At 39.4% G+C, this 20,444-nt stretch overlaps 1 long non-coding RNA gene across 1 annotated transcript in view; it reads left to right on the top strand.

Moving 5' to 3' along the window:
• LOC132007778 (uncharacterized) overlaps positions 1–20,444 on the top strand; it is an 84,632-nt gene that overhangs the window by 60,229 nt on the left and 3,959 nt on the right. Inside the window, exon 2 of the long non-coding RNA XR_009401433.1 lies at positions 1,620–1,688. This is a non-coding gene — a long non-coding RNA (uncharacterized LOC132007778). The remainder of the gene's footprint in view (positions 1–1,619; positions 1,689–20,444) is intronic.

Raw genomic sequence — 20,444 nt, 5'->3', positions numbered from 1 at the left:
CCACTATTGTTTTGACATCGTTCCATTTGAATCTGACTTGCCTACACTTTAGCGGGGCCCCCAAGCTCTAATATTGTCACACCTGCGACCCTAACAACCAGGAACATAGCCCATTACTTAGCTGTCAAATGGGAGAAGTTAGTTTCTTCTTCCCTCTTCCCCAGGCAAATTTATGTTAAGGAAGAACATCCAGGGAATCAACAAATTAGCTCATCCTTTATCATGCAAACAATGGTCTTGTCTTACAGAAAATGTATCTTTGTAGGATATTAAAATGTACAGATAGGAGCAATCATTTAATTTGGAGGCAAATCGGAAGATTCATGTTTTTGTATGAACTTGCTTCGAGTTTTAAATTAAACTTCACAAATGGTATCAAGAAAAAAATTAGCTTTTGTAGCATATTCATCTACAATCTCTTTAAATTCAAATAAACTTAGAAAAGAATGCTGAAAACCGTGGCTTAAGAACTCATTGGCCAAAATGCTAAACTTAGCATTATCAAATGAGCCAGCAATTACAATTCTTGGTATATACCCAAGAAAAAATGAAGACATATGTCCACGCAAAAAATTGTACACAAATGTTCATAGCACCACTATTCACAATAGCCAAAAAGTAGTAACAACCCAAACGCTCATCAACTAATGAATGAACGAAATGTGGTATATCCATACAATGGGCTATTATTCATTCATTAAAAGGAATAAAGTGCTGATACAACAGGGATGAACCTTGATTATGCTAAATGAAAGAAGCTAGACACAAAAGGTCACATGTCATATGATTCCCTTTATCTGAAATACGCAGAGTAGGTGAATCTATAGGGTCAAAAAGTAGATTAGTGTTTGCCAGGGGCTGTTGGGAGAGGAGGTAGGGAAGTTACTGCTTAATAGGGTTTTTAATTGAAATGATACAAATGTTCTATAATTAGATAGTGGTGATGAATGTACAACTCAGTGAATATACCCCAAACCCAACTGTACTCTTTGATGGCAAACTATATTGTATGTATATAGTGTGAACTGTATTCTATCTCAATAAAGCTGTGAGTAAACCCCATTGGCACATTTCATGTTTACAACTGACCGTCTTGGAATTTAGAATGTTTGTTTTGTTCCCGAACAGCTCCCTTCTCTACCACAGCTGCTAACCGTGTATGATAACATAACTAATCCAGCAGATGAAGACAGAAAGGCTGATCATTGTCATTACGTGTGTAAGCTATAAAAACAATCCCTTTGCCTTCTGCTCAAAGCACTTTCAGAATTAGTTCTTCATGATTTGTCTTTAGTTAAGTTAATTAATTTCCTGCATATTCCTGAGTGTTAGCTCACCCCAAGCGCCTTCCTGCCCAGTTTGTAATTATGCCTAGATCTGCTGCCACAGTCTACCATTACTTCAACAGCCAAGTATTAATGCCACTTTTTTTCCCTTTAGTAGTTGAAGAATTTCAAATTGCTACTAATTACCACTGTAACCATTCCCTAAATGGGTATAAATAAAAGGCATGCACTTTAATATTAAATGAGAAACAGGGAGACTGAGTTATCTGGCTCAGGTAAGCACTTACCATTCCCAAACTGGGGCTCAAAAAATCTTTTCTCTCCCAAAGCTAGGTTTCAGAAAGATCTACCTGATCACCATAGGCTGGAGAACGTCGGAATACAGTAAATGAAGATGAAAAGGTACATCTGTGACTCTTAGCTTTAAATGTCAAGCAACATCATTGTCATCAAAAAATGTATTCTCCCTTTTGATGAAAAGAATACCTGTTGGTGTTATGTAGGATATGACTTAACAGTTTGCAAATCATTTATCAACTGCTAAATCATAAAAAAAAAAAGTACATTAAGACAGGAAGGGAAAGAAGCGAAAGCTACTTTAAAAGCTAGGCTGCCAGTTTAAAGGGATCACATTTTCATACTTGTAGCTGTCCAACAGCCATGCCCTATGTTCCGTGTTAGATAATTAAGAGCAAAATCCTAACTTCAGTTAAGCCCTTTTCTAAGAAAGGGGCAGATTATACATTATTTCATACATTAGCCTGAACTAGAACAGCTGCCTAAAAGCTCTGTTATCTCCAGATAGAATCCACTAAGAAAGAGACTTTCTTTACGGATTCAGAGGTAAAGGCATGTTTTTAGCAGAGGGAAGAGCAGCTCACTCCTTAACTCCCTGAGTCAGGACTTGTCAGCCTACCACCATTACGCTACGACATTCACAGGCTAACATAGTCATGTGCCAAAAAGGAGAGACTTCACAGTCTGGAGCTCATACCTGAGAACACCTTCAGGATCTGGGTAGAAACTCAGATAGGTCCAAAGGATCTTAATAATGACAATTTCTTTTAGGAACTCTCAAAGTCAGGTCTTTTAAAAGATGCTTTGGGGGTGCCGGGGTGGCTCAGTGGGTTAAAGCCTCTGCTTTCATCTCAGGTCATGATCTGGGGGTCCTGGGATCGAGCCCTGCATCAGGCTCTCTGCTCAGCCGGGAGCCTGCTTCCTCCTCTCTCTCTGCCTGCCTCTCTGCCTACTATGATCTCTGTCAAATAAATAAATAGAATCTTTTTTAAAAAATGCTTTGAACAAGGAGGTAGGAGAGTGTAAAGAAAGGGATTTTTGTGAGTGAGTAATCCTCTGGTGTGTAGAGAGCAAGGTCTTTCTTTTGTTCCCCAAAGATTTTATTTTTAAGTAATCTCTGCACCCAGCATGGGTCTTGAACTCACAACCCTGAGACCAAGAGTCATATGCTCTACTGACTCAGGTGGCCTGGTGCTCCACATCCAGGTTCTTAAAATAAGGATGAGCAGAATAAACTAGAGAGATTAATGCTTCCTTTTTGTAACTGGGTCTGTCTCTTCCACTGGACTATGGGCTCCTTGAGATCAATCTATTTCCATTTGATCAATTGCTAAGTTCCTCAGTATATACCACATCATAGGTGCTCTTTAGAATCTTCTGACCCTTAATGTGTCAGCAAAAAAGAAGCTTGAGAAGGGCTAGGAGTCCGTGTACCCGTGCTGTGAGTGCCCTTGAGTAGTTCCCTTGCATCCCAAGGGGAAGTAGGGAAGCGAGTCACACATCAGTGGTTTCCAGCCCTGACTGAACACCTAAAATCACCAGAAGAAGCTTTAAAAAATGCAAATGCCCGGGCCTCATCCCCAGAAAATCTCATTTAATTGATCTGAGGTGGAACTGGCCATAGCTGCTTGTTATTAGTCTCCTGGGTGTTTCTAGGGTGTGCCAGGGAGAATTTGATCCACTGGTGATTGTGAGTCACATATGTTAGTCTGCTACAGAGTCATCTTTTTGTTTAATATATGGCTTTCTCAGTCCTACTGCAAGAAATCCTGAATCAGTGGGTTTGGCAAGATGCTTTGGCAAAGAATCTGTGTTTGTAACAAGAACATGATTCTTATGCAGTGGGTCCAAAGACCACACCTCCAGAAATAGTACCACAGAGCCACTGAAGGACCTGGGTTAACTTTAAGAATAGAAACCAAGTAAACAGCATGGGGTCCATTCTTAAAACAAAGTGGAGCTCTTTCTGTCCACCAGTCATCAAATACAAAAGTATTCATTTCTCTGGTGAGTGATGCTATAGTACCAAATTTTCACCTGCTTGAGTATTTCTTAGCTCAGGACCCATCTGAAATGCAAGCCAAAAACTACTAGTTGCTCTTTCTGCAACACCATTGGTCTTATTAAGGCAATTGTCTCAAATATTTTTGATCCAATGATATTAGAGGAAACACAGTTGTTGCCTTTGTGCCTGGCAGCCTTGCAAAAAAGTACAAGAGTACAGTATTCCCATTTTGAGAAATAGACAGTTTGAGGCAGAAACTGACCCTAAGGCAGGGCTATATTAGATTAGGAAAAATCAAAGCCTTTGATTTGATTTGTGTCAAAAGCACTTTAACATCTGTGACCTAATGTTTCCTTACTAATCCCCTTATGAAGAAAGGTGGGGCAGGTGTCATTCTCTTTCACTTTGAAGCCTCAGGTTCCAGCTTGAACAATCATTCTTTTGGGCTAAGCTTTGTCCTCTCCATGGGTCCTTTCATGTGATGATACTGTAGCAATAGGTTACATTGCATTGAATTTTCTTTCTTTCTTTTTTTTTTTTTTTTAAAGATTCTCCTACTTATTTTAGAGAAAATACAAGAAGGGGTGGCAGAGGGAGAGGGAGAAAGAATCCCAAGGAGCCAAATGCAGGGCTTGATCCCACAACCGTGAGACCGTGACCTGAGCCGATACCAAGAATTGGATGCCCAACTGACTGAGCCATCCAGGTGCCCTGGATTGGATATTTTTAACAGGTGGCCTCTTGTTTGCTAGAGGAGAAAACAGGCAGGGAAAGGGTGTTGAGAACCAAGTAAAAGAGGACCATTACTCAAAGGGACAAGAGCCTCAAAAGAAGTAATTATGGAAGAAGGATGTTCTAGATCAGCTTTTTTTTATTTCTCAAGTCACCTGGAACAGGCTTTGGTACCCAAGGGCAGATGAGGCGATTCCGGGACTTTGCCATGTTTGTTAGAGCTATGTTCAGGGGCACATTCCTCATTTATATAAAAATATTGAGATTCGAGAGAAAATAAATTGCTTTAGAATTAAGATACTATCCACCTACTGTCTTCTCCTTTAAAAATGTTGACCTTTGGGGAATTTGAAGTTTTTTAACACTAAATTGAATTATGTCCTTAACATAGGGAAGAGGCTCTCTTATTTTCCTCTTTGGAAAAGGAAATCTGTGCTCTATAATCCCCCCCTTTTTAATTTGAAGATTTATCTTTGCTTTCCAAACTTTCTTCTTCTTATCGCTGTGATTTGTATATTCTTTGAAAGAAAAAAAAAAAAAAAGAGGATGGTCAGGATCCAACCTTAGTAATGTGAGATGGAGTTCAGCAGAACCAAACAGAAAAATCTAGACTCTGAGTCTAGAGCTCAAGTAGTTTCTAGACTCTGGAAAAGTCTAAATGTGTGTGCCCCACTGTGGAATCTGCTTTATGGGGGATGTTTACATGGAAATATGAGTTCACATGGCTAGGTCAAAGCAAGCTACTGGGCAATATGTACTCTTCACGGAGGTCAAGGTAAGGCTCAAGGGCCAAGAGTTCCATACAGTGTAACTGGGAGCTCAAGGTCAGAAAAGAAGGATCTTTCTAGATGAAAGGGTGTTCCAGGCAGGCAAATGCTTTACTGTAACCAACAGAGATAAGGTTACCAAGCTGTTCAGCAATAGGTGGGTATGCGTCCACATCAGCTGCCTGTGGATATCAACAACTGGCACCTTAAACCTGAGACACAAAATGGCATAAACATAACACAGAACTTGTGAGGAGCTGGGACACAAGGGAAGGAATGGAAACCCCTGATTCAAGATTCCTCCAAAGGACAGCTGAAGGCCTGAGGTCTTGGTCCCAGCTCTGCCATAAGCTCACAGCATGGGACTTAGGCAATTCACTCATATTTATCAAATGAAGGGCTCAAGCTAGATCATTTCTCTTTTTAAAGAGTTATGTATTTATTAAGAGAGACAGACAGGATCTCAAGCAGACTCCCTGGTGTGTGGGGAGCCCAATTCAGGGCTCAGTCTCACAACCCTGAGATCATGACCTGAGCTGAAACCAAGAGTCGGACGCTCAACCAACTGAGCCCCCCAGGCACCCCAAGCTAGATCAGCTTTTTTGTTTTTGTTTTTGTTTTTAAATCACAAGTAGATGGAGAGGCAGGCAGAGAGAGAGGGAAGCAGGCTCCCTGCTGAGCAGAGAGCCCGATGCGGGACTCGATCCCAGGACTCTGAGATCATGACCTGAGCCGAAGGCAACGGCTTAACCCACTGAGCCACCCAGGCGCCCCGCTAGATCAGTTTTAAACCATGATATGGCGCTAGTATATTTCAATGCTCTCTCATTTTTTTGTCACTCAGAGTATGGAAGTTGTTCATGACACTAAACGACACGTGTCCCGTGCCAAACTGTCATCTAATGTGTGGGTGCTGGGGAAACGGCTGAAACTTATCTAGAGTGCAATTTCTCAAAATGTAATTGGCTTACAAGTCTTTTTTATTTTTTTTCCTTTTTTTTGCCTTTAATTTTTTAAATTTATTTTCAGCATAACAGTATTCATTATTTTTGTACCACACCCAGTGCTCCATGCAATCCATGCCCTCTATAATACCCGCCACCTGGTACCCCGACCTCCCACCCCCCCCCGCCCCTTCAAAACCCTTACTTAGATTGTTTTTCAGAGTCCATAGTCTCTCATGGTTCACCTCCCCTTCCAATTTCCCCCAACTCCCTTCTCCTCTCTAACTTGTAAAAGGCAGATCCAGATTCAGTAGGTCTGGGGTGGAGCCTGAGGTTCTGAATTTCCCACAAGCTGTCAGGTGGTGTTGATACTGCTTGTCCATGGACCACACTATGTGTATCAAGTGCATAGAGGATCATACCAGCTCTGAAACTCTAAGATCCTTAGGTCTAATTCTTCACTATCTTGTCCCTCTCTCTCCCCACTCTACATCAGTATTGGCCCCAGATACCAGGCTTTGATGTGTCTGCTGCTGGGGCCAAGCAGATAAAATGAGGGACTAGGAGGACGATTGCCCCAGTCTGACCCCATATGGCAGTCCAGTTGATGGAGGGCTTTATATAATGTGCGCCAATAGTCCTGACTTGGTTTTATGAACCCACTAGCTCTTAAGTTTGGTAGTGTTCCTTGCTACATCAAATTGGTGGACAGTGTTGCCAGTGACATCCACTCTAGAGGAATTCATGGGGTGGGGGAAACCATTTTCATAAGAGAAGCAGGGCCTTAAAGGAAGAGAAAGAAACACTACTGGGGAGAAAGGGTGGTCAATCCATTTTGGAAATTTTTCCAAGACTTGTGGCATGAAAATATCCATCTCACTTTACCTTTATGGTTTCATAAGAAACCACATTCTGTCTTGGACAGTGAGTTCTCCTTGTTCAACACTGTATACCCAGAGCCTACCACAGCACATGGCACAGAGTGGGTATTCAGTGAGTATGTGTTGAATGTACTACAGAATGAATGAACCAAGCAGTCAGAGCTACAGTTTGCTTAAAGGAAACTTACAGGGAATTCAGCAGGAGGAGCAACAGACCAGTGAGCGGCAGACAGCAGGAAAGCACACACTGATTTGTTGTTCTGTAATACGTAACAGGACGCACCTGCCCAGACAAGGGAGCTCTAGCTGGGTCACTAGCAAAGCTGATACAAAACCCCAGCTAATTAAAAAGCCTTTGCAAGTGGAATTGTCTTCTGGAACAAGGAGTGCCTGGCCTCCTGAGGAATTTAATGTCTACATGTGTTGAGAATATACAATGGACATTCTCTGCATTATTTTATAATCCTAAGGCCAGCAAAGGAAACAAGATGTATCCAAAGTCACCCACCATTCTGCTTTTTATCATGTCAAAACAAAAAATTAATTTAATGAATGGCCAGATGGCCAAGGAATCCAGGTATGATTTTTCTATGGATTTATTAATGAGAATAATATTTAAGATTTTCAGCCTAATTTTCTCTGGTTTCTTATTACTTGGTCCTACCTATCTCTGAATTTCTAACCAAGTATCATTAGCACCAATGTCCATGCTAGAATTTTCAGAATGAGGTACTCAGGCAATTTACACCAAGTGTTGCAAACTCTAGGGTCTTTCCATTTTGAAAGAGGAATTAATTAAACCAGTGGCATGGAAAGAAGAGAAGGAGTGAGGACGGAGTGGAAGGGGACAGGAGGGAGTTCTCACAAATTGTACCTGTAAGTCATGTGGGTAGTGGGTAAGCCACCACACTTCTCTGCCTTGCCTGTTTACTAGGAGCCCTCTAGCCCCACGATGCAGATTTGCCATCAGGAGAGGAAACCAACAAGTCACAGCCGACCCAACACAAATCCAAATATTCTATAGTTGTTTTGGGAATTAGCCTCAGAAAATCTCTCCAGTCGAAATGCTAAGAGAGAGGCGAGCTTACGGAGGGATGCTTCTGTGGCCTTCTGGGTGCACTGTGTGACCTGGCCCTCAAGTCAGACACACCAAAATTCAGAAAGACCAGAGGAGCTGGCAAGTGTTTTTGCGAGCTTTTCATTGAGAGATCAGTGTGCTCTCCTGTGACCAAAGACCGTACTGCAGCCCCATGGGAGAAGCCCCAGAGCTGTGGGTCTTCCTGCTAAAACCTCACCATAATTACGGGGTGGCTCTTTTGTTGTCAAGGGCAGAGGCTAAAGGGGAGGCTATTTAGAAGGGCTTCAGAGGAAAATCTAAATTCTGCTCCCAGCATTACTAATCTTCCCTTTTGAAAATTAGCAACTCTTTAGTAAAACCCTTGATAGAGCTCCATTAGGGTTTATGTGTGACAAAGAGTAGCTACTAATGGCCCTTAATGATGAGTAAGTGGATTGCTCAGAATATTACTTACTTAATGAAAAGTAATGGCTGTCTCACTGCAGCGAGGAGAGAGATGCTAAGTGGCCTCTTCACATGTATATTCCTTTTAGTGCTAGCCTTTGTCAGAGCATACACACTTGAGATACTTTAAACAAAAAGGACTCATCTTCACCTGGTAACAACCACTACAGAACGCACCCAGAAATTGCTTTCAGCCCATTTTCCAAATGCTCCGTGGTGCTTCCAACCAATTCTCAACCTCTTTGTGGTTCTAAAGGTTGGAGACCATTGATCTAATAGAAATGGACCAGAGAGTAAGGAAGTCTGAGATTCCCCACCCCACCCCCTGCCTCTGAATCCAATTTCTGCTAATAGCAGCATGATGTCAATGATGACATCTGTATCCTCATCCAGAAAATGAGAGGCTTGGGCTCAAGGGCCTTAGAGCTAGTCCTTGCAAATTTGGTGTCTCGTGTTCCCGAGCTTCTGTGCAGTTTGTAAATGGCAAGGTGAGATAACTGAAGCACACACTTGAAACCTGAAAGTGATTGGCTAATTGAAGGCAAAAAACACTTGAGAGGCTTGCCGGCTCCCGCACTGATTCAGCAGGCCAGTGTGAGGGAGTAGCATCCTGGCACTCTTCTTGCCAGAAAAGGATTAGCGAGCTGGTACCCCTCCATTATCTTACTGGATGATTCATGTCTTCATAGCATAGCTCTAGCCAGTTTGGTGATATATGTGCAAACACATTTATCAAAGTATAATACGAAGACAGCTGAAATGGCTTCAAAGTCCAACAATAGGGAAATTATTAAGCAAATTATAATATATCAGCTCAGTAGAAGAGTAGGCAGCCATTGAAAATGATGGACAAGAAATTGTGTAGCAACAGGAAGGAATATTTATAAAAACATCAGAAACTTTCAAAGGGAGAACATGGCATTGTGGATTTGCCATGATCATCACCACAAATTATAGAAGTATATAGATAAAGTTTCAAAGGGAATGAGGGGAAATGAAAATAATTTTATTTAGTGGGTAGAGGTTGAAAACATTTTATTTTAAAATGTCCTTTACTGTGGTTATTACATTATTTTAACACTTTTTAAAAAATGAAATAATAAGTAGATCTTATCTTAAAAACAGATTGCAAACCTGAGGTTCATTTGTCAGTCAATGCTGGGCACACCAAAATATTTTTCGTAGTTGTTGTAGGGAGTCTCCAACAATTTCAAAATATCCTACTGAAGTTAACCAAAACATAGCCCAAACACTATGAATTTTCAGCTGAAAAAGTTGTATAAAACTACATTGTTGCAATAAAATGGAAAGGAGACATTTTTACTTCTCTTGAATGCTGGTGGCACTTAAGAAAAAGCAGGTTTAATTAAAGGAAGATGAGAAAGGTAGACAGGTGCTTCTGTTGACATTCTGAAGGGTCTTGGGACAGTTTCAAGGATGTTAGCAGCTTGAAGCTCTGGTTCTTTATATAATTTCATATCATAATTTATAAATTTCTTTGATTCAAGCACATCACCATCATTACTCATGCATTTTAGACCTGATGAGGGTCTTTTCTTCTTCTTTTTTTTTTTTTTGACACACAAAAGAGATGAGTATAGAGGGAGATGAAAGAAAGAAAGTTTCCTGAGATAAACTCAGAGTTGAGAAAGAAAGAAGCAACTAAAAGGTGGCTGAAGCAGATGCACCCAAAAATTCAAGAAAGAGACTGAAATGAAATTACATAGGTAAAGACAAGGCAAAGTTTATTTCTGGTGATCTGGCAGAACAGAATAACTATCTTGAGTGATCCCCCTGCCTTAAAAAGCACACATACGTGTACTAAACTAAAAGTGTTAAGTTAAATATTCTAAACATCTTAAAAGCATCAAGGAGATGGAAAAAGTGTTAGTTGGTACCAGCCCCAAATGTGAATGAAGGTTGGAACACAGAAGGAGTGGAGAGAGCATCCTTTGTAATTCTGAACTAAGATTATTTACTGAATTTGGAGAATCTCAATGTGACTTTTCATGGCCTCCTGAGGTGTGGGTGACAGAAGATTAAGCTCAGAGCCATCCAAGGATCCAAGGTGGGGAATCCAATACTACGTATACAATTACAATGCCCTGTAGAGTGAAAAGAACAGGACAGAACTAAAAATATATATACAGCAAATATCTCTTGCTCACTCTATATCAGAAGAAGAAAAAAAAAATGTAGTTAATGTTAGGAGGTCTAGCGATTGTCCACGAGAGTAAGAAAATGATCGAGACATTTTTGGTGGGTTAAGCCTGCACATATCCACTTCAAAACTAACCATTAAAAGCATTTAATGGTTAGAGCCCATCACTTCTAAATTAGTAGAAGAGAAAACAGAATGATAAAATATATTAAATTCATCTAAAATAATGGAGAAAGAAAGCGCACAGGTGTATAATAAAGAAACAGAATATCTGAGACCACCAGAAAGCACAAAACAATGTGGTAAATAGAAAACCAAAAACATCATTAATTATATCAAATATAAGTGGTTTAAAAGCTCTAGCTAATAAGAAAGATATTCAGGTTAGATTAGTAAAATGATCAACTAAATGTTGTTTATATGATCCACATCAGAAAAATAGAAAACGGAAAGTTGAAAGTAAAATATGGAAAATTCTGCCACAAACATGCTAAAACAAAGAAATATGGTGTAGCTTGCTTAATATCTGTGAAAATAGACTTTGAGACAAAGTATCTTTTTTTGTGATTTGTTGTAATTTATTTATTTTTTATTTTTTATTTTTTTATTTTTTATTTTTTATAAACATATATTTTTACCCCCAGGGGTACAGGTCTGTGAATCACCAGGTTTACACACTTCACAGCACTCACCAAAGCACAAACCCTCCCCAATTTCCATAATCCCACCCCCTTCTCCCAAACCCCCTCCCTCCAGCAACCCTCAAAAGACACAGGGTATCAGAATGGATAAAAAAACAAAACCCATCTATATGTTGCCTCCAAGAAACTCATTTTAAGCCCGAAGACACCTCCAGATTTAAAGTGAGGGGGTGGAAAAGAATTTACCATGCTAATGGACATAAGAAGAAAGCAGGGTTGAGACAAAGTATTTTTAAAGATGGAGAAGGTGACTTTGAAATGACAATAAGCCTAATTTACCAGAATGAAATAACAGTTGTAGATTTGGATCTCCTCATGTCTCAAAAATATACATGTCCTGTAAAAAGAAATAGAAAGAAATCCACAATAGTGTAAGATTTTTAAACATATCTCTCTCAGTAAGACATAGAACAAGCAGAACAAAAGACAAAGGAACATAAAAGATTTAAATAATATACATAACAAATCATTCCAAGAGATGGGTAGAGATTGTAATACCCCCAAAACTGCAAAATACACATTTCTCTCAAGCATAAAACATTTATATAAAATTATATCTTTGACACATTTTCAATCTTCAAAACTACAATTCTCTTTATCTCATGGCAAAACAAGCTAGAAATCAATAACCAAAAGATCACTGGAAAATATATTTGTATAAGAAGAAACATGTTAAGTGGCTAAAATAGTAAGTTATAATGGAAATGAGAAATTAATTTGAACTGAAGGATAATGAAAGCCACAATGAGACTCTGCTACATATGCGTGAGGTTGGCAAGAAGGGAATAGTCTGACAATACCAAATGCTGGTGAGTCCTAGAACAGGGGGAACTCTCCTAGACTGCTGATGGAAATGTAAATCCGTACATAAGCATAAAAACAAAACAGTCACCTACTTGGACACAGTCTGGGTTCCAGTGATTCCACTCCTGGGAATACACCGTGGAGAATCTGTGGATCTCATATGTTCCAGGAGATGAGCACAGGAATGTTCTTAGCACTGTGGTCTATAATAGCTCAAAACTGGAAGTAAGCCCAAATGTTGTTCATGATGATGTCGACAATGATGCTTCTGATAATAATAATGAGGATGAAGACATTGTGAAATATTTTTGAAATGGAACGTTGCAGAGCCAGGAAAGGGAACAAGGCCCCTGTACATGCAGCAACATGGATCAGTCTCACAAATAGAAAGAGGGAACCATGCCATTCATAAATGCATACTGTATCATTCCATTTACATAAAGTTTTTTTTTAAAGCAGGCACATTAAACTTTAGAGATGCATACCCAAGGAGTACCACTAGAAACATAAGCAAGGGAATAATTAGCACAAAGTCAGCATAGTGGCTCCCTCTGTGAAGAAGGAATGTGATTAAAGCAGAGGGAGCTTCTCAAACATCGGCACTGTTCTGGCGTTCGCTTAGGAGAACCAAATCTACAACTGTCATTTAATTCTTCTGAATTAAGCTTATTGTCATTACAAGGTGATCCTCTCTATCTTTAGAAATACTTTGTGCCTCAAAGTCTATTTTAACAGACTGTTATTATTATTAAAATAGACTCAAAGTCTATTTTAACAGACTATTTTAAGCTGGCTACAGCGTATTTCTTTGTTTTAGCACATCCATGGCATATCTTTCCATATCTTACTTTCAACATTACTGTCTCCATCTTTCTGATGTGGCTCCTAATAAAGAACAGTTAGTTGACTGCTTTGCTAATCTAATCTGCACATCTTTCTTATTAGCTAGAGCTTTTAGCCACTTACATTTGATATAATTAATGATCTTTTTGGATTTCATATCTACTATATTGTTTTGTGCTTTCTGATGGTCTCAACTCTTCCTTTTAAAAAAAAAATACCTGTTTTTGTGTTTCTTTCTCTATTATTTTAAACAGACTTAATATATTTTATCATTCCATTTTAACTGGGGTGAAAGTTGCATTGGTGTTCTCTAGGATATTATTCTTTAAAATATGCTTGTTTCACATGAAATTCTGCAAGTGTGATATACTTCATAAAAATTAAATATAAACAAATATATTACTTTTTAAAAGCATCAAGAAGGGATCAGTTCCTCTTTAAGATCCCTTTTCACTCATCCATCAAGGACTCTCTGAACAAATATGGAGTTCTGACTACATGTCAGGTGTTGTTCTAGAGAAAACACTGGAGATACAACAATAAAGAAGATGAGATCCCTGTCTGAAACCTTTGTGTTGCAAATGGAAGAAAAATCCACCTCAAACCAGCCACATAGCTGAAATGTGTAGAGACAGATTTAGTATCCAATAGGGCTTGAGGTAGCAATTCAACAATGTCACCCAGGTTCTTTCTGCCCCTCTGTTCTATCCTTTGTAGTATGCATTGTATCTTCGGATGTCCCCCTCCTGGCCATAAATGGCCTCATGACTTCACTTTCCCAGAAGAATAAATGTCCTGAGGTTTACCATAAGTGGATGAGTTGAAGCCTGGGTTATATTCCCATTTCTGAAACAATCAGAACTTCAGGAGGGGGACCAAAGTATGCTGTTGGGCTTGGTGTAGGTAACAGGGTTCAACATCTTAAGTCCAGACACATGGCTGAAAATCATATTTGTGCTATTCCCTGAACCATGACTCAGAAGCTGTTGCCAGCAGAATGGAAGTTAGAAAGGCCAATGAGGAGAGAAGCAAGAAGATGGAGGAGTAGGAGACCCAAACTTCATCTGGTCCCAGGAATTCAGCTAGATAATTATCAAACCATTCTGAACACCTACAAACTCAGCAGGAGAACAAAGAGAATAGCAGCAATTCTCTGAACAGAAAAGTGGCCACTTTCTAGAAGTTATGACATGTGGAGAAGTGAATCCAAGGCAATACACTGAAAGATGGACCACATGGGGAAGGAGCCTCTGTCAGCTGGCTCCCAGCAAGTGATGGAGAAGCAGAGCATGAAATCAGAACTTCTAGAAGTCTGCTCCATGGAGGGACATCGCTCCAGTGCCTAAGTGGAGGGTGCAACCCTCGCTAGGACAGTGCGGTCTCAGGAACCTCAGGGTCACAGAAAGACTGGGGGTGCCTGAGTGCAGCAGAGCTTCCAGGTATTGGAGTGGAGAAGCCAGCTGCAGAGATGGAGCCGAGGAGTGGGCTCTCAGCTCATGGATGCCATTAACCAGGATCCGAGGTACAGCCAGGCCACTGGTCATCAAGGCAAGTAGCATATCTGGGGAGAACCACCCACTTCACTCCACCAGGAGGAGCAGTGCAGGAGTGTACTGCAGGAATCTGCTGGGTTTGGAGACTCCAAATGGGGCCGTGTGCCAGATAGAAACACTCAGTCACAGGCTGGTGAGCATGGAGTGTGGCCGGAGACCAGGGAGATGGGAGGGATTGACTGCTTTTCTCTGAGGGTTCACTGAGGAGTGGAGCACTGAGCTCTCCACTCCTCTGGGCTGGAGATTGGGAAGACGCCATTTTCATTCCCATCCTCCAAAGCTGTACAGAAAGCATTTAGGGAACAAAAGTTCCTAAGACTGAAACCGAGCAGATTACTTAGCCTGGCCCCTGACAAGGGCAGTGCAATTCTGCCTTGGGCAAAGACATTTGAGAATCACTGCAGCAGGCACCTCCCCCAGAAGAAGAGCAAGAACATCCAGCCAAGACCAAGATTACCTATCAATGAGAACTGCAAAACTCCAGCACTAAGGGAATACAGCACATAGAATCCATGGCTTTTTTACCACAATTCTTTAGTCTTTCAAAGTTAAATTTTTTTAATTTTCTTTTTTTCTTTATCTATTTTTTTGAGGTTTCTTCTTTCCCATTTTAACCTACATCTTATCAATACCTTTTAAAAGATCTTTTTAAATTTTCATCTTTATAGTCATATTCCTTCCCTTCATCATATTTACCCTTATTTTTGTATATACAAAAGTTTTTCTTTCTTTTAAAATTTTGGAAGGCAGTTTCTTCTAACATACCAAAATAAACCCAAAATCAAGTGAGTGGCTGTGTTTTATTCACCAGCCTGATCATATTTTTTTTCCTTTCTTTTCCCCCTAATTTCAGGTCTCTTCTGATTTGTTTACTGTATATTTTTCTGGGGTCATTGTTACCCTTTCAGCATTTTGTTCTCTCATTCATCTATTCTTTTCTGGACACAATGACAAAGTGGAAAAACTTGCCTCAAAAAAAAAAAAAAAAAGAACAAAAGGCAGTACCAACAGCTAGGGAACTAGTCAATACAGACATTAGGAAGATGTCAGAACTAGAGTTCAGAATGACAATTATAAAATACTAGCTGAGCTTAAAAAAAGCACAGATGATACTAGAGAATCCCTTTCTGGAGAAATAAAAGAACTAAAATCTAACCAAGTTGAAATTTGAAAAGCTATTAATGAGGTACAACAAAAAATGGAGGCTGTTACTGCTAGGATAAATGAGGCAGAAGAGAGAATTAGTGACATAGAAGAGCAAATGATGGAGAATAAAGAAGCTGAGAAAAACAGAAATAAACTATTACTGGACCACGAGAGGAAAATTAGAGAGATAAGAGATGCCATAAGATGAAACGATATTAGAATAATTGGGATCCCAGAAGAAGAAAGGGTGGGGGGGGGCAGAAGGTATATTGCACCAAATTATAGTAGAGAACTTCCATAATTTGGGGAAGGAAACAGGCATCAAAATCCAGGTGGCACAGAGAATCCTCCTCAAAATCAATAAAAATAGGTCAACACCCCATCATCTAATAGTAAAACTTACCAGTCTCAGAGACAGAGAAAATCCTGAAAGCAGCTCAGGACAAGAGGTCTATAACCTACAATGGTAGAAATATTAGATTGGCAGCAGACCTATCCACAGAGGCCTGGCAGGCCAGAAAGGACTGGCGTGATATATTCAGAGCACTACATGAGAAAAATATGTAGCCAAGAATACTACATCCAGTTAGGCTGTCATTGAAAATAGAAGGAGAAATAACAACCTTCCAAGACAAACAAAAACTAAAAGAATTTGCAAACACCAAACCAGCCCTACAGTAAATATTAAAAGGGATCCTCTAAGCAAGAGAGCCTAAAACAACATAGACCAGAAAGGAACAGAGTCAATATACAGTAACAGTCACCTTACAGACAATACAATGGCACTAAATTCCTATCTTTCAATAATTTCCCTGAATGTAAATGGGCTAAATGTCCCAGTCAAAAGATACAGAGTATCAGAATGGATTAAAAAAAAAAAAACAAGACCCATCAATATACTGTCTGCAAGAGACTCATTTTAGAACCCAAGACACCTCCAGATTTAAAGTGAGGTGGTGGAAAACCATTCATCATGCTAATGGACATCAAAAGAAAGCTGAGGTGGCAATCCTTATATCAGACAAATTGGATTTTAAACCAAAGACTCTAATAAGATATGAGGAAAGACACTATATCACACTTAAAGTGTCTGTCCAACAAGAAGATCTAACAATTTTAAATATCTATGCCCCTAACAAGGGAGCAGCCAATTATATAAACCAATTAATGACAAAATCAAAGAAACACATTGACAGTAATACAATAATAGTAGGGAGCTTTAACACCCCCCTCACTGCAATGGAGAGATCATCTGAACAGAAGATCAACAAGGAAATAAAGGTCTTAAATGACACACTGGACCAGATGGACATCACAGATATATTCAGAACATTCCACCCCAAAGCAATAGAATACACATTCTTCTCTAGTGGAAATGGAACATTCTCCAGAATACATCACATCCCGGGTCACAAATCAGGTCTCAACCCATACCAAAAGATTTGGATCACTACCTGCAGATTTTCAGACCACAGTGGTTTGAAACTGGAACTCAATCACAAGAGGAAATTTGGAAAGAACTCAAATACATGGAAGCTAAAGAGCATCCTACTAAAGAATGAATGGGTCAACCAGGAAATTAAAGAAGAATTTTTAAAATTCATGGAAACAAATGAAAATGAAAACACAACTGTTCAAAATCTTTGGGATATAGCAAAGGTGGTCCTGAGAGGAAAGTATATAGCAATACAAGCCTTTCTCAAAAAAACAAGAAAGGTTTCAAATACACAACCTAACCCTACACCTAGAGGACTTGGAGAAAGGACAGCAAATAAAGCCTAAACCCATCAGGAGAAGAGAAATAAAGATCAGAGCAGAAATCAATGAAATGGAAACCAAAAGAACAGTAGAGCCGATCAACAAAACTAGGAGGTGGTTCTTTGAAAGAATTAATAAGATTGATAAACCATTGGCCAGGCTTATCAAAAAGAAAAGAGAAAGGACTCAAGTTAATAAAATCATGAAAGTAAGAGGAGAGATCACAACCAACACCAAAGAAATACAAACAATTTTAAGAACATATTATGAGCAACTATACACCAGAAAATTTGACAATCTGGAAGAAATGGATGCATTCCTAGAGATGTATAAATGATCAAAACTGAAGAAAGAAATAGAAAACCTGAACATACCCATAACCGTAAGGAAATTGAAGCAGTAATTAAAAAATCTCCCAGCAAATAAGAGCCCAGGGCCAGATGGCTTCCCAGGGAAATTCTACCAAACATTTAAAGAAGCATTAATACCTATTCTCCTGAAACTGTTTCAAAAAAAAATAAAGGGAAGGAAAACTTCCAAACTCATTTTATGAGGCCAACATTACCTTGATCCCAAAACCAGACAAAGACCCCATCAAGAAGGAGAATTACAGACCAATATCCCTGATGAACATGAATGTAAAAATTCTCACCAAAATACTAGCCAATAGAATCCAACAGTATATTAAAAGGCTTATTCACTACAACCAAATGGGATTTACCCTTGGACTGCAAGTTTGGTTTAACATCCACAAATCAATCAATGTGATACAATATATTAATAAATGAAAGAATAAGAACCATATGATACTCTCAATAGATGAAAAAAAGCATTTGACAAAGTACAGCATCCTTTCTTGATCAAAACTCTTCATAGTGTAGGCATAGAGGGTACACACCTCAATATCATAAAAGACATCTATGAAAAACCCACAGCAAATGTCCTTCTCAATGGGGAAAAACTGAGAACTTTTCCCTTAAGGTCAGGAACAGAACAGGGCTGTCCACTATCACTACTGCTATTCAACATAGTACTAGAAGTCCTAGCCTCAGCAATCAGACAACAAAAGGAAATAAAAGGCATCTGAATTGACAAATAAGTCAAATTCTTACTCTTTTGAAGAGGATATGATACTTTATGTGGAAAATGCAAAAAACTCCACTCCAAAACTGCTAGAACTCACACAGGAATTCAGTAAAGTGTCAGGATATAAAATCAATGCACAGAAATCAGTTGTATTTCTATACACCAACAACAAGAAAGAAGAAAGAGAAATTAAGGGGTCAAACCCATTTACACTTGCACCCAAAACCAGAAGATACCTATAAATAAATCTAACCAAAGAGGCAAAAAATCTGTACTCAGAAAAGTATAAAGTACTCATGAAAGAAATTGAGGAAAACACAAAGATATGGGAAAACTTCCATGCTCATGGATTGGAAGAACAAATATTGTGAAAATGTCTATGCTATCTAGAGCAGGCTACACATTTAATGAAATCCCTATCAAAATACCACAAACTTTTTTCAAAGAAATGGAACAAATAATCCAAAACTTTGAATCGAACCAGAAAAGACCCTGAATAGCCAGAGGAATGTTGAAAAAGAAAACCAAAGCTGGTAGCATCACAATTACAGACTTCAAGCTCTATTACAAAGCTGTCATCATCAAGATAGTATGGTACTGGCACAAAAGCAGACACACAGATCAAAGGAACAGAACAGAGAACCCAGAAATGGACCCTCAACTTTATGGTCAACTAATCTTCAACAAAGCAGGAAAGAATGTCCAATAGAAAATAGATAGTCTCTTCAACAAATGGTGTTGGGAAAATTGGACAGCCACATGCAGAAGAACAAAACTGGACCATTTCCTTATACCACACACAAAAATAGACTCAAAATGGATGAAAGATCACAATATGAGACATGAATCCACCAAAATCCTTGAGGAGAATACAGGCAGCAACCTCTGACTTCAGCCACAGCAACTTCTTCCTAGAAACATTGCCAAAGGCAAGAGAAGCAAGGGCAAAAATGAACCATTGGGACTTCATCAAGATCAAAAGCTTTTGCACAGCAAAGGAAATAGTAAACAAAACCAAAAGACAACTGACAGAATGGAAGAAGATATTTGCAAATGATATATCAGCTAAGGGGTTAATATCTAAAATCTATAAAGAGCTTATCAAACCCAACACCCAAAGAACAAATAATCCAATCAAGAAATGGGCAGAGGACATGAACAGACATTTCTGCAAAGATATCCAGATGGCCAACAGACACATGAAAAAATGTTCAACATCACTCGGCATCAGGGAAATACAAATCAAAACCATAGTGAGATACCACCTCACACCAATCAGAATGGCTAAAATTAACATGTCAGGAAACGACAGGTGTTGGCAAGGATGCGGAAAAAGGGGAACCCTTCTACACTGTTGGTGGGAATGCAAGTTAGTGCAGCCACTCTTGAAAACAGTGTGGAGGTTGCTCAAAAATTTGAAAATAGAGTTACCCTATGACCCAGCAATCACACTATTGGGTATTTACCCCAAGGATACAAATATGGTAATCCGAAGGGGCACCTGTACCCCAATGTTTATAGCAGCAATGTCCACAATAGCCAAACTATGGAAAGAGTGTAGATGTCCATCAGCAGATGAATGGATAAAGATGTCACACACACACACACACACACACACACACACACACACAAATGGAGTATTATGCAGCCATAAAAAGCCCCCAAACCTTGCCATTTGCAATGACATGGATGGAACTAGAGGGTATTATGCTAAGCAAAATATGTCAGTCAGAGAAAGACAAATATCAGGATGCCTGTGGCTCAGTGGGTTAAGCCTCTGCCTTTGGCTCAGTTTATGATCTCAGGGTCCTGAGATCAAGCCCCGCATTGGGCTCTCTGCTCAGCGGGGAGTCTGCTTCCCCCCACCTCTCTCTTTGCCTGTCTCTCTGCCTACTTGTGATCTCTCTGTGTCAAATAAATAAAATCTTTAAAAGAAAAGAAAGAAAGCCAAATATCCT

This window comes from Mustela nigripes, chromosome X (assembly GCF_022355385.1).
Source record: "Mustela nigripes isolate SB6536 chromosome X, MUSNIG.SB6536, whole genome shotgun sequence".
Classification (NCBI taxonomy): Eukaryota; Metazoa; Chordata; class Mammalia; order Carnivora; family Mustelidae; genus Mustela; species Mustela nigripes.
This window is presented reverse-complemented; position numbering and strand designations above follow the sequence as displayed.